This window comes from Enhydra lutris, unplaced genomic scaffold (genome assembly GCF_002288905.1).
Source record: "Enhydra lutris kenyoni isolate GAN:26980312 unplaced genomic scaffold, ASM228890v2 scaffoldscaffold45, whole genome shotgun sequence".
NCBI lineage: Eukaryota > Metazoa > Chordata > Mammalia > Carnivora > Mustelidae > Enhydra > Enhydra lutris.
The window spans coordinates 8162290-8175865 of NW_019154129.1; positions in this window are offsets into that span (position 1 = coordinate 8162290).

Consider the following 13576-nt stretch of genomic DNA (forward strand, 5'->3'; position numbering starts at 1 on the left):
GGAAATCACAAATGGTAATTACTACAATTTGCAGAAAGTATAGAAAACCCGACCAAACTCAGGGATGGTGGTGTCCGCCCTGCCTCGTCTAGCCCCGGGGTTCTCGGACATTTTTAGCTTAGGGACCTTGGCCTCCAATGAAATCACTGACCTGGGTCCAAATCAGAGACTCGGCAGTCTGCAGAGGGGTTAGGGTCCATCTGTGCCACCGTCCTGACATTGCAGAAATGGCAAACGCACAGCCGCGTGAATAAAGCCACGTTCCACGGGCTCACTTGCCCTGTGCCCACGGAAGTCTTATTCAGAGATGTTTACACGTTGACCTTCTTTTTATCATAAATAAGACATGAGTCACCTTCATACATAAACCATGAGACCTAGACTTGAAATGGCCCCACGTGATGGTTGATGCCATCCGCCGACGCTGGGCAGGGCAGACTACCCTTCTCGCTGGTGGAAGCTTTGTTCACTTCTAGCCATTTCCACGTTTCTAAGTGATCTGCTTGTAAAACAAGAAGGAATGGGTCAGAGCGGTGCTGAGCCAGCCCCGATCGGCCACATGCCTCCTATGTTCTCCTTCGACACGGGCAGCAGTGAGGGGCACAGTTTGAAAACCTTCCTACAGTCATGGCCCCTGCCTCTAGAACTCCAGGCCTTCTCACACACACACACACACACACACTCACTCACTTTCTCTCTCTCTCTCTCCCAGTTTTTACATGGTTTTGTCCAAGTCTAATTTACCTATTGTAAAAATAACTTTCTTCAAGTGTGCTAGTCAGTGATTTCTGGTCTATCTAATGGAATCACGCTGCCGTCTTCACAACCTACTTTAGAACATTCCTGGTCCCCCAGAAAGAAACAGCATGACCATTTCATTGCCTCCCCTTTGCCTCCCCCGGCTCTGGGCAGTCACCGATCTGTTTCCTCAGCTTTGCTTTCTCTGGACGTTTTATATCTGTGGACGCGGACACCGTATGGCCACATATATGTGTCCTACAGGCAACCGAAAAGAAAAAAAAAAGAACAGTTGGAAGAAGAAGATAATTGATTAGCGCCAAGCGGAGTCATTCTCTTTGAAGCATTCAAAATGATGGCAAGACAAGAGAAAAGGGAACAGTGCTCTCATTCGGTCATGCATTTTTAGGGCATGCCCAGATCAGCCCCGTGTAGTAGCTGTTTTCTTTGTTCATGGCAGGTGCTTTAATTTCCCTGGGATTGAGACTTATACTTAGAAAACTTGGTTCTTAACTTCATTTTTTTAAAAAGATTTCATTTATGGACGAGAGAGAGAAACAGCACGAGTGGGGAAGAAGCAGGCTCCCCGCCGAGCAAGGAACCTGATGTGGGGCTCGATCCCAGGACCCTGAGATCATGACCTGAGCGGAAGGCAGAGGCTTAACTGACTGAGCCACCCAGGTGCTGCCCCACTTCTTAATTTTAAACCTTAGTTTGACGCATGCTTGTTTTATAGTTGCGCACAAGACCTTAGCTTGGTACAGGGTTGTGAAACAGAAAACCCCTCCTCCTCCTTCCCACATCCGCAGACCCCTAAGCCCTGGCTAGTACTGGAACCCCACTCTGCCACACAATACACAGGCTAGCCTAGTCATTCATGAGGGAACATCTTGGAACCGGACCGCTGCTTTTATACTTCTTCTGAATTCTAAACATGCCCACTCCACTTGTTTCCCTATTAAAATCCTGCAGCAGTTCCTTACGGTGCTCTGGAGAAAGTCCCCACTCCGGCCATCTGAAGCGATTTGGTGTTTCGTGATCAGGCCCTGGTACTTCACACCACGAACGTTTTGCACATGCTGTTCCCTGTATCAGAAGCACACTTGTCCTTATGGTCCCAAGCCTAGAGTCCACGCCTCCCTGATACTTGCCTAAGCCTTGCCTCCTTCCACCTTACCTCGTTACCTACCCCTGCCCTGTGCCTCTGTAACTCTCTCTGAACAACACAGGCTGCTGTTGTGTGTTAGCTGAAATCTTTCTGGGCTTGCGGCAGCCCGAGGACGAGGGCCCTCTCTTCTCACGGCCTCCGGGGCCTCGCCCAGACCTGGGTTTACATCTGTTGCATCAGTGACCTTGAAAACAACCGATGCTGTGTCAGCTGCTCTTCAGTTGGAGAGAGGAATGTAAATGTTGCGTCATTTGTAAACATCTCAGATTCACTTTGCCGCTTATATTTTGGTGGTGTTTGTTAATTTGTCTCAAGTTCCTTTTGAAACTGCCTCCAACCTTGACAGCATCTCCAACAAGGTGATTTCGCAAGCGCACTCACAGCGCACACACCTAAATTCAGCAGCTCAGACAAAGTCTCCTGTCACCTCCTGTTTCTCTCTTCCCTTTAATTCATGGTTATCGCTAGCAGAAATAGCAACGTTCCGTCCGAAGGCTTTGTTCTCTCCAACCCGAGCATTCCGCAGCGAGTCTGGAGCGCTTCTGGGGAGAGAAGCCGAGAACGCGGCATGGCGGGGAGAGAGGCCGCCTGGCAGAGCAGAGAGCCCAGGTCTGGACGCCCAACGCCCTGCTTGGCCACTCCATCCATCCCCTCCCGTCTGCTCAAGGGCACTATCCTTGCACTTGCCCCACTGTTCGGCTTTGCCTCATAAAAATTGTCCCCCTCGGCTGTGTCATTCCCATCATCAGAGCGCAAAGAGGCTGCTGGATGTCATCTGGAGAAAGGTCATCCCTGGCCTGTCCAGCCGCTGGCCCGTCCAGCCGCTGGCCCGTTGCTTTGCTCTGCTTTGCTTGTCCTGCAGACACGTCAAAAGAAGGGTCTCTTCCAGCCCTCTCCCGCTTTGCCCCCCAATTCCCCAGTAAGCCCCACCTGCCAAGGTCACAGTGACACAAAATGGGCTAAAACCAAGGAAAACGCTCGGTCCCCGTCTACCCCGATTCAGCAGCGGTGTTGGACAACGCAGTGATTGCCCCTTTCTTGAAACACCTTTTTTGCTTGGCCTCCACGGCCCCATTGTTGGTCATCACCCCCCCTGGCTAACCGTGGGTGGCTTTGCGGTCTTGGCCAGCTGTCACCTTCTGTCTGTCCCCTTTCCAGATCCAGTTGCCTCAAAGTATCTCCTCTTGGGCGGCCAAGGAGCCTCTTTCACTTACCGAGTACAAAAGGGAGTTCTTGACGCCCCTACCTACCCCCATCCTGTTCAGAAATCTGCTGTGGCCAGTGTCTCCTCATCTTAGTGAAGGGCAACTCGTAGTTGTTGAGACAAAGATTGTGGGTGTCATTCTTGCCCCTCCCTTTCCCTCACAACACGCCGGCAGGAAAGCAGGCAGGCCTCTGTTCGTCACACGCACAAAATAGGCCAGATCTCGGCTGCCACACGCGCCCAGCCAAGCCCTGGTGGGGGCTGGCTGCTCGCCACCGCTGCCGTCACTGCCGTCACTGCCCGGCTTCTGGGACAGGGTTAGCGATGAGTGATGCAGGGGACAGAAATACCTCCTGGGGAAAGGAGGTTGGCGTTTCTGGAGCAGGGCTTCAAGGCTCCGGCAAGGAGAACAGAAAGGACATCTGGCCCCTCCGTCTGGGACAGCGATGCTGCCCAGAGCTCTTTGCCTGGTTGAGAGAGTCATTACTTCATGACCTATCAGGGCGACCTCCGGTGAGGGGCCCGGCTTGAGGGCACGGGGTCCCCAGTGGGGCTGAGGAATGAGCACTGGTCTCGGAGCCCTGGGCTCAGGTGCTCACCCCATCCCCCTGGGCACCCCAGTTGTGTCACTAGGTAGCGAATCAGTGTCTTCACCTCTGTGATGCTGTTTCCTCATCTAGAAAAAGATCACACTTCGCAAGGGCGTTGGGCAGATTCCTGGGCGTAGGGTCATTGCTGTGAAGGTGATAGTGGTGCTGGCTACCGGCAGGGTATAGGGGATGCTTCCCTTCAGCGTCTCCTTTCCTTCCCTACAGAGGGGGGAGCACTGCGTCTGCTGTCCTAGAGGCTGCCATGAAGGGGTAAGAAAGGGCTTTACGAGGATATGAGGTGTTACTGTTCTTATCCTTCTATCATCGCAGGTGTTCTAGGCTACAGACAGCAATCTCTGTTCACGGGTCCAGCATGATGTACGCGGGTCTGTGTTAAAGTCAGTTACGTGTATTCCTCACCAGCAAGAGTGTAAGCCCCATGGCGGCCAGCAACCGTGTCTCTTCGCCCATTATCACACTCATACCTGTCACTCAGTACACGGTTCGGAAAGGAAGGGCTCTCTGGTGCCTCAAAGCTTCTTCCTTCCCCTTTATGCATTCAGTGTGACGAGGAGCCGCCCCCCTTCGTCCTGCCCTCCAGGAACCCCCCAGGCTAGCAAGAGAGACAGAGACAAATGTATACAGGACCTTCCGTAGGTGGGCGTCCGTGGGTATGTCTGTGCTTTGACTAATGAAAACCCCTAGGCTGTACTTCGAGAAACTCCTCCTCCCCCACTCTCCAAGGTGGGGGCGGGTGGAGGACGCTCACAACATCTACCCAATTTCCCTCCAACGCTGGTAATTGGTTGAAGGGACCCGCGTCAGACCAGTGAGGTGTAGTCTTGAGATTTTAACTTCATCCTTTGGGCAAGTGAAGCTCTTTCTACTGGGGCTGGAAGCAGAGTGGGGTAAAGGGGAGAGGGACTCTGAAGAACTCCCAGGATGACATCGCTTTGGTCCCTAGATCCAACCATGTCTGACGTCCGCAGACTGTTCACTTACAAAAGGCAATAAATTCAAAGTGCCTTTCCCTGCTGAAACTGTTTGGAGGAGGGTTTGCAACACTTGCAATAGAAACAATTGGCTGACAGTGTTGCAGTGCTGCAAACGCGAGTTTCTGGCCCGGATCCTCAGTATAAAGGCACTGCAGGTGGTGTGAACGGAGTGATGTCGGAGTGAGTAATTGTGTCTGCGGGCACTGGTGAAACCTTGAGAGGGCAGTCGGGGCCCAAGCCATTCACCCTGACCTTTTTTGCTGCCACCGAGGCTCTGTGCACTTTCCCCGTAGGGTGTCCACTCCCCAGTTCCTGATTTGATCCAAATGCAGTATTGAGGAAAGTGAAGAGGAGAGAAATGAAGAAGTGATCCTCTTGGGGGCGGGGGGAGGGAGCAATATCATTTTAAATGCAAATTACTGAGTGTTGACTGTAGAGTCTGTTGAGGGAGTATGCAAATGAAACACAAATTCTATGCATATTTAAATTGCAAATCCCTGGTGACCTTGCTGTGCTGTCTTCCACACACTTGGGATGAGGCCCCAGGGGCGATGTCTGGTGGGACTTTCCATCAACAAGTATTTATTTAATAAGCTCTTACTCTGCGTCTCTGTAAGGTGTTCAGCCTACAGGACTCACTCTCTGCCCTGGAGGAGTTGGCAAGAGCCAAGGAGAAGGGAGGAACCACAAGAGACGATTAGTACATAATAGAAGACACGATGTAATTAAGTGCTGAGTGTTGGGCTGTGGACTGGAAGCAATTGGGTGAATTTGCAAGGAGGCCAATTTCGGCTCAGTGTAAGGGACAACTTTCTGCTGGAGGGACCTGTCCCACGGGAGCAGTGCAAAGCTACCTTTCGTTGGGCCAGAGCTGGATAGAGACTTGAAATAAATATAATAATAATAGCAATCTCACAGCCGGGAGTCCTACCAACTGGGTTTGAGTCCTAGCACTGTCAGCCAACTGCATGCCTTTGGGCAAGTGCCTTTGTTTCTTCATTCTTAAAATGGACTTTAGTCTACCCCACAGTTCAGCATCATGAGCCTTAGAGATCCTGCAGATAAAGCCTGGGAAAGGCCAGGACGCGTCATGGACTCAGTAGGCTATGAACAAATAAGAGTGGATCTGAGCTCAGACCCCTAACTCTGCCATCTACAAGCTGTATGACCTTGGGTGAATCATTGAACCTCTCCAAATATCAATGAATAATAATGGTGATGATTACTGTTATTGTGGATGAGGTGCTAACGCCAGTCTCATTAGGAATGCTGTGAAGGTGGCTGAGAAGATTCTCAGCTTATCATCTGGTATATGGCATTTGAAAACAATGATGTGGGCACCTGGGTAGCTCCATGGGTTAAACCTCTGCCTTTGGCTCAGGTCATGGGATCCCAGGATCCTGGGATCGAGCCCCGCATTGGGCTCTCTGCTCAGCAGAGAGCCTGCTTCCCCCTCTCTCTCTCTACCTGCCTCTCTGCCTAGTTGTGACCTCTCTCTCTGTCAAATAAGTAAATAAAATCTTAAAAAAAAAAAAAACAATGATGTGTGTGTGTATATCCGAACCATCACGCGTGTAGACGTATGTGTGCACGCACATCTCAAACCATTGGGCTCCATCTTCTGTCTTCTTCCTGATGCTTCCCCAACAGCATGTGGGTGAGCCCGATGTTCTCTGATGACTGAGCTCTTCAGAAGAGGAAGCTGACCAAAAAACACACCCATCACTGGCTCATCACTGTACCCCAGACCCACCTCTCCAGAGCGCCTGCCATGAATGCCCACACAGACATGTTTCCCGATGTTTCCACCTTCCTTTTTTTTAATTTTTTTTAATTTTTTTATTTTTATTTGACAGAGATCACAAGCAGGCAGAGAGGCAGGCAGAGAGAGAGGAGGAAGCAGGCTCCCTGCTGAGCAGAGAAACTGATGCTGGGCTCGATCCCAGGACCCTGAGATCATGACCTGAGCCAAAGGCGGAGGCTTTAACCCACTGAGCCACCCAGGTGCCCTGTCCCCCTTACTTTTTTTAAAATAAGGCTTTCTCCTCCCCTCCTTAGGAAAGTAACACTAATTAAGGAGCTTTGAGAAATTTCATAAACGTGTAAAGGTGTAAATTGAGATCACCTACAACTTCTTCATCCTTCCAGGGACCAAGACCAACTTTGCAGACTTGTGCAGGAAAGCATAGCATCTAAGGCATGACCACAAAGTATGTTCTAATAGTATATGAAATAGAGGGGAAGCCCCAAATCAGACACACAGGTGCTTGGGGAACCACAAAGAGAGGCTGCCACTCTCCCACCAGAATTTCCACCATGAAGCAAGGATTGACAGTATCTAATAAGGTCAAGGATACAGAGGATCCAGAACTCTCACCTGCTGCTCCTGGGACTTGACATTGGGGCAGTTACCTTGGACAACTTGAAATATTTGTTAACACTTGGCCCCCCCCCTTTTTTTAAGATTTTATTTACTTATTTGACAGAGATCACAAATAGGCATAGAGGCAGGCACAGAGAGAGGGGGAAGAAGGCTCCCTGCTGAGCAGAGAGCCTGACGCGGGGCTTGATCCCAAGACCCTGAGACCATGACCTGAGCCAAAGGCAGAGGCTTAACCCACGTAAGCACCCAGGCGCCCCTAACACTTGCCCCTTTATGACTGACGACTGAATGATGCCACTCCTAGGTATGTGGCTAGTTGGGGCTGAATTGTATCTCCCCTACTGCAACCCCAAATTCACATGTTGACGTCCTAACTCCCAGTCCCCTGGGTCGTGATGATCATTGGAGAGACGGTTTTTAAAGAGGTAATTGGGTTAAATGAGGTCACTGGGGTGGGACCTAGTACAGTTCTCCAGGTATCCTTAAAAGAAAAGGGGATTAAGACACAGGTACGGAGGGAAGACTCTGTGAGGAGACAGGGAGATGACCACCATCTACAAGCCAAGGGAAGAATCTGCGGAAACCAACCCTACCGACCCTTTGATCTTTGGCTTCCAGCCTCCGGAACAGTGAGAAGATAAATCCCTGTTATTTATGCTGCCCAGTCTGTGGTCCTTTGCTACGGCAGCCCCAGCAAACCGACACGACGGCCAAGGGAAAGGAGTGGCTAGACCTCACGGGCATTGCGGGGAGACCGAAGTCAGACACAAAAAAGCACATGGTGTTCGATTCCATTTATACAAATTTTCAGGCGAAACTAATCCACGGTGAAAGAAGTCAGAACAGTGGGGTTTTAACTGGGAGGAGTATAGGAGAACCTGCTTGAAGCAGGAAGCGTCTCTATCTCCGTCTGGTTTGGGGCTGCGTATCGTATGCATATGTGACACTTAATCACGCGTGATGGTTACAAGGTTTCTGCCTGGGATGATGAGAAATTGCAGAAATAGTGGAGTGATTGTTGTCCAACACTGTGATTAGAATTGAACGCCACTGACTTTGACATGCAGAAATGATGTAAATGACAGATGGTAGCTTTAGACCTTTTACCACGATAAGAATCTTCAAAAAAAAGTTAGCAGATTGTACTTAAGATACATGCCCTTTGTCATATGTTGTATTTTTATGTATAAATGGGAGGGGGAAGCTGTCAAGGAATAGTTCACAGCTCCTAAATGATGTAGCTGTGACGTGCACCTTTTTTTTTTTTTTCCTATTTTTCATTTTTCTTCCGGAAACCTCCTCCTGATTGTGATGCTAGGATGACTTTGAATGCCAGGCTGGGGTGGTGGTGTGGGGTGGCAGGGGGGTTGGTTGACTTGAGATTCTCCGGCCCCGAGAATCTTTATGTTCTTGCTCCCCTTTTTTCTTTTCTCAAGTTCAGCAAATCATCATCCCTGATAGTCGGGGTGAGGGCTTGGCCTGTGAATGAGCACATCACTGAGCTCAAGGAAAACCTGCAGATGTGATGTAAAGATGAACCGTTCCCCTCCAGCACACGCCGCAGCCCCAGGATGCATTTTTTGGTCGGTTGGCTGGGGAAGATGTTTATAAAAAGGGCACAGTTAACGTGACAGGTGCCTTGGTTACACGCAAATAATAACAATGGGGGACACAGACATATAATTACTTGGGCTTTTTTGGTGCTCGAGTGTTACTACTGCTGGTATTAAGGAGAGAACATGACACCCTATTGTACTCCGAGCGTGGGGGGTGATTCACTTTCAGCTGGTGGAGTTGCGGGCTTTGGGGGGGAATGTGGAAAGTGGACTTGAATATTTTGAAAAACAGAAAAAGAGATTAACTCCTTTGGGACCTGTGAGTGAGCGTGGGCCCTGCGTGCCTTCCCTGGCGGGGATCTCCCCGACCTGCTCCCCCTGGGGGTCCCACCCATTCGTGCCTTTGGTCCCCAATCCCACCGTCACACCGCGCTGCTTTCTCTTGTCTTCCTGCTCATCGGAGACAGTAAGGAAGAGACAACAGAGCCCAAATCCCTCTCTCATCCCCTACAGCAGAGAATGGCAGGGCGGCGGGGTTTGGTGTCCCAGCCCGGATATACTTTTCTCCTGCACATCAGGTGCACAGGGATCTGGGCTCTTGCTGGCCCTTCTGCCCATGAAAATCTGCTGCCCCCAATCCAAAGATGTTTGATCATCTGTTTCATTAAGGGATGCTTTCGGCGGCGAGCGACAGGCCGTGGGTCCCTCGATGAGGGTCCCTTTGTCTCAGGACACAGCGAGTCCAGGGCTAAGCGGCTGCTGGCGTTCATCCAGTGGCTTGATTACGCCGGGGCTGGGCTCCCCGTGATTCCCTGAGTCTTCCCTTCACGATCATTCTCGCACATTCTCAAGTGGCCGTCCAGGATCTAGGCATCCTGTCCCAGTTGAAGGTAGGAAAACACAAGGGAGAAAGGGAGTGCTGACTTCAGCCTTTCCTCTTTGATCAGAAAAGCGGTGCTCAATGCCAGGAGACCAGCAAACGACGGTCTCTTTGGTTTTTCCAGGCTCTCGAGCGGAAAGAAGTGAAGCAGAGGGAGGGAACAGCCAGGGAGCAGCGCATCAGCTCTAGAACCTCTGTGCCACCTTCCGTACAGCTTCCAAAGGGGCTGGGAATGTCCGTGTAGATCTGGGGAGCACAGACCCCGTGGTTCTTGAGTTTCTGGGTCAGGGCTTCCAGGAGAACTGAATATGCCTGTCTCTATTCTCTTTTCTGCTTGTGTCCGTTCGGGGTCTCTGAGAAGCAGGTGTCCAGATGGACTGAGATGTGCAGGAGATTTGCGGGGGTAAATGCCTGTAAAGGAGAACGAGAAGGGGGCAGGAACAGATGGGGAGACATGATTTGGGTCTGACACCAGTGAGAGGAGAGAGGGAAGGAAGGGCCAGTGGGTAGAGAGACCCTCAGCCTACAGTGCACCCCCCCCACCGAAAGGCTCAGCCAGGCCTGTGAAGAGCTTCCAAGCATGTGTGTCCTTCTGGAGGAATCCTGCGTCTTCAGGTTGGGCTGGCGCTGGTGGACGTGCCCTGTCGGCAGTGGCTGAGCACAGGGCCCGGGGGACTCGGCCTCAGCTGGTTCCACAGGTGCCACGGCTAGCAGCGGTCCACCAGCCGTGGCCCTGGAAGCAGGTTCTCCTCAAAGGAAGCATGGACAGGGGGCCCCCACAGCTGTATTGCTAGTCCCCCTGCCATGCCTCCATTTCCCTCTCCCTTCATGGCACCAGGGGTGAAACTGTCCTCAAACAGCTAGAAATCCCTACTGCCCTCTGAGCCTCTGGACCGCTAGGACCACTGGTCTTCTAGGACGGCTTCGTGTGGCCGTAGCAGTGGCGGCCACATATGTCCTTGGGTTGTGCGGTTGCTCTGCATGGCTCGGGCTGGAGGCTGATCCCCTCTTGTCCCGTGTCATGTGGGCTGAATTGTGTGTCCCAGAAAGACACGTGGAAGTCTGAACCCCCTGGGTACCAGCAAACGTGCCCTTATTTGGAAATTGGGTCTTTGTAGATGTGACCTCGTGGAGGGGAGGCTCCTAGTTCATTGACTGGCGTGTCTTTATAAGAAGAAGAAATTTGGACACAGAGCCGGCAACACAATCTCTGTGAGCCTTAGCGCCTCTCATCTATAAAACGGGGGTATCCGTACTTCCTTAAAGAGTTCTGGGAAGGATTCATTGAGTCACCTGCTAAGGCCTGGGTGATTTACCGTTATTGTCAACATTATTTTTAAAATGATGAAGATGATGGTGATGTTCTACAGACCTTCGGTCATCTTTGAATACTCCTTGCTCTGCTCTCCTTTAAGTCCTCTTTCCTTCTTCTAAAAAGCCCAGGCTTGCCTCCAGTTGCTGGAATTCCCAACTGGCAAGTTAAGGACAGGTTCAAGATATCAGAAAAGCAGAGATCCAGAGAGACACGGAAATGTGTGTTATTATTTAGAAAAGAAAATTGCTTGGTGCAGCTATTATTTTATTTTATTAAAATATTTATTTATGTATTTACTTATTGAGAGAGAGAGAGGGAGAGAGAACGGGCAGGGAGACAGGCTGAAGGAGAGGGAAGGAGAGAATTCCAAGCGGGCTCCATACCCAGGTTCCATCTCACAACCCAGACCTCATGACCTGAGCCGAGACCAAGTCAGACACTTAACCAACTGAGCCACACAGGGGCCCCCTACTATTATTTTATTTTAAATTGCATATGGCAACAGTGTGATATTTTCAGGGCACTGGGCCTCTGAATGTCCTACCTGTACCTTCCTTCTTTCTAAAAGACTTTATTTATTTATTTGAGGGAGAGAAAGCAAGAGAGCAGGGGGAGGAGCAGAGGGAGACAGAGAATCCCAAGCAGATCGCCTACTGAATGTGGAGCCCGATGCAGGGCTTGATCCCAGGACCCTGAAATCATGCCCGGAGCCAAAACCAAGAGTCGAGCGCTCAACAGACTTGAGCCACCCAGCAGCCCCCCACCCGTACCTCCCTGACTGTACGTCTCTCTCTAATCCTAAGTGCCCTGGTGCACCTCCATCAAAAGACCAGACGCGGAAAGGCCCTGTGGTGGCAGGAAGGCCACAAAACCATGTTGCCAAGGGCAGGCCGGGGGGCTGGAGGAGGGAGAAGGAGGAGGTTTGGAGACAGCCCTGTGAGCCCTGGGAAGGACTCTGTCTTCATCTGAGACCGGGGAAGCCACTGCAAGACCATAAGCAGCTTCATGGTGCCGGCCGTATGGGAAAGGGAATGGAAGGAGCCAGTGTGGACCCAGAATTAGACTAAATACAACATTCAGATGAGAGATAAAGAGAGGACTCACTACTGAGACTTAAAAAAAAGTCCCAGTCCTTCCTCTCACTTACGCCCCACGAAGACACAGCAGTGTGCAGCTGTCCGTCTACGCGGGAGCCAGCCCCGGACAAGCAGAGGACAGCACATGTCCGGATCGGACCGTCTGCAAAGATGCTAAGTCCCCAGCCCCCCTGCGTAGCTGCAGCTCCGTCTGTAAGCAGACAGGAGCCCAATTTCCTAGAACCCAGAGCGGGCACGACACGTGAGGGCAAATTTCAGTGCAGCTGTTTGCCAACCGAGAGTGGCAACTTGGAAGGAGACGAGACACAGGCGTGATGGAGGGACAGCTCCGCGCTCAGTTACACGTGTCACCTCCTTTAATGCTCGCGGCGACCCTGCAGGGAAGCTGTTACTCTCCCATTTCCTAGGTGAGCAAACTGAGGCATAAAGGACCCGAATGCCCTGACCTAGCAGCTGAGCAGTTATGACCGTGGCCACCTCTGATTGCGGACTTTAGCCACAGGGCTGGACTGATACTTCCTCGGAGGCTGCCGGGACCTCATGGGAAGGAGTCCAGCTCGTTCCCAAAGCATGGGCCTGTACGACTCCAAAAAGGATGGACAATTAGCACCCGGTGTGTCCCCAAGCTACGAGCAGGCACCGTCTCATGGAATCCACACTGAGATGCTCTGATGCGGGCGACCGTGGATATCCCAACCCCTATTGAGCAGGTGGAGAAATGGTTCAGGGAGAGAAAGTCTCAGGAAAACAGAACTGCCAATAGAGATTTGCGCCAGGGCTGCCTTGTTGTGGCCCGGAGGAGACAGGGCGTAGTCGTAGCTCCCGCGATTAGGGTATCAAACTGCTCTTTTATTGTTTGTGCCTGGATACCGCGGAGTGTTTTATACCTAAATCTTCTCTTTATCCCCCTCTCTTTCTACAACCGTCTTATCAGAAATCCCCATGGATTCTTTTTCAAAGTCCAAAGAGAATCCCACCGCTTCTCGCTCAGATCTCACCCGCGGCTCACACTCTGGCCACGGATCCCTTTGTGGCACTTCTGGAAATTGCAGTAGGGCCCTGGCTCCAGCCCCAGCACACACGCGTGCACACACGTACACGCACATACACACACAGCAGCTAGAATGGCCGGGTCAAGATGGAATCGAGTCCTACTATAAAGGGAAGGGAAGGAAACTTGAGGGTGTACCTAGAACGTCTAGCTTAGCACAGCTCAGACTCACGCAGGCCTGGGCCCCATTCCTGGCTCTGCCGCTTGCTGGCCGGTGCCCAGCCCGATGCCCCCTGCCTGCTCCTAGCCTAAGCGTTGTCCCCAGTGCCGCGTGCAAAGTGAGGGCGCCGCCACACCAGCTGTCCTGGGAGGGAGACGCTGGATGCTTTCCAAGTGCCCTACGCCCACGCGGCAATACAGATCAGTTACTCAGATTGGCGAACCATGCGACCATGGTGCAGAGAGGAATTCCATTAGGCGGAAGAATCCAGCGACGGGCCTGAATGAGTGGTCCTCCCTCGTGTCACCTCTGACCTTTCCCGTTGACACTTGGCAATGACGCGGTCCGTGGCGGCTTCGTTGGAGTCAAAGGGACAGCAGTCACGTCCACCGTTTTATCTCTGGTGCCAGCCTCTGATGGCCCAGGGTAATTCTGGAAG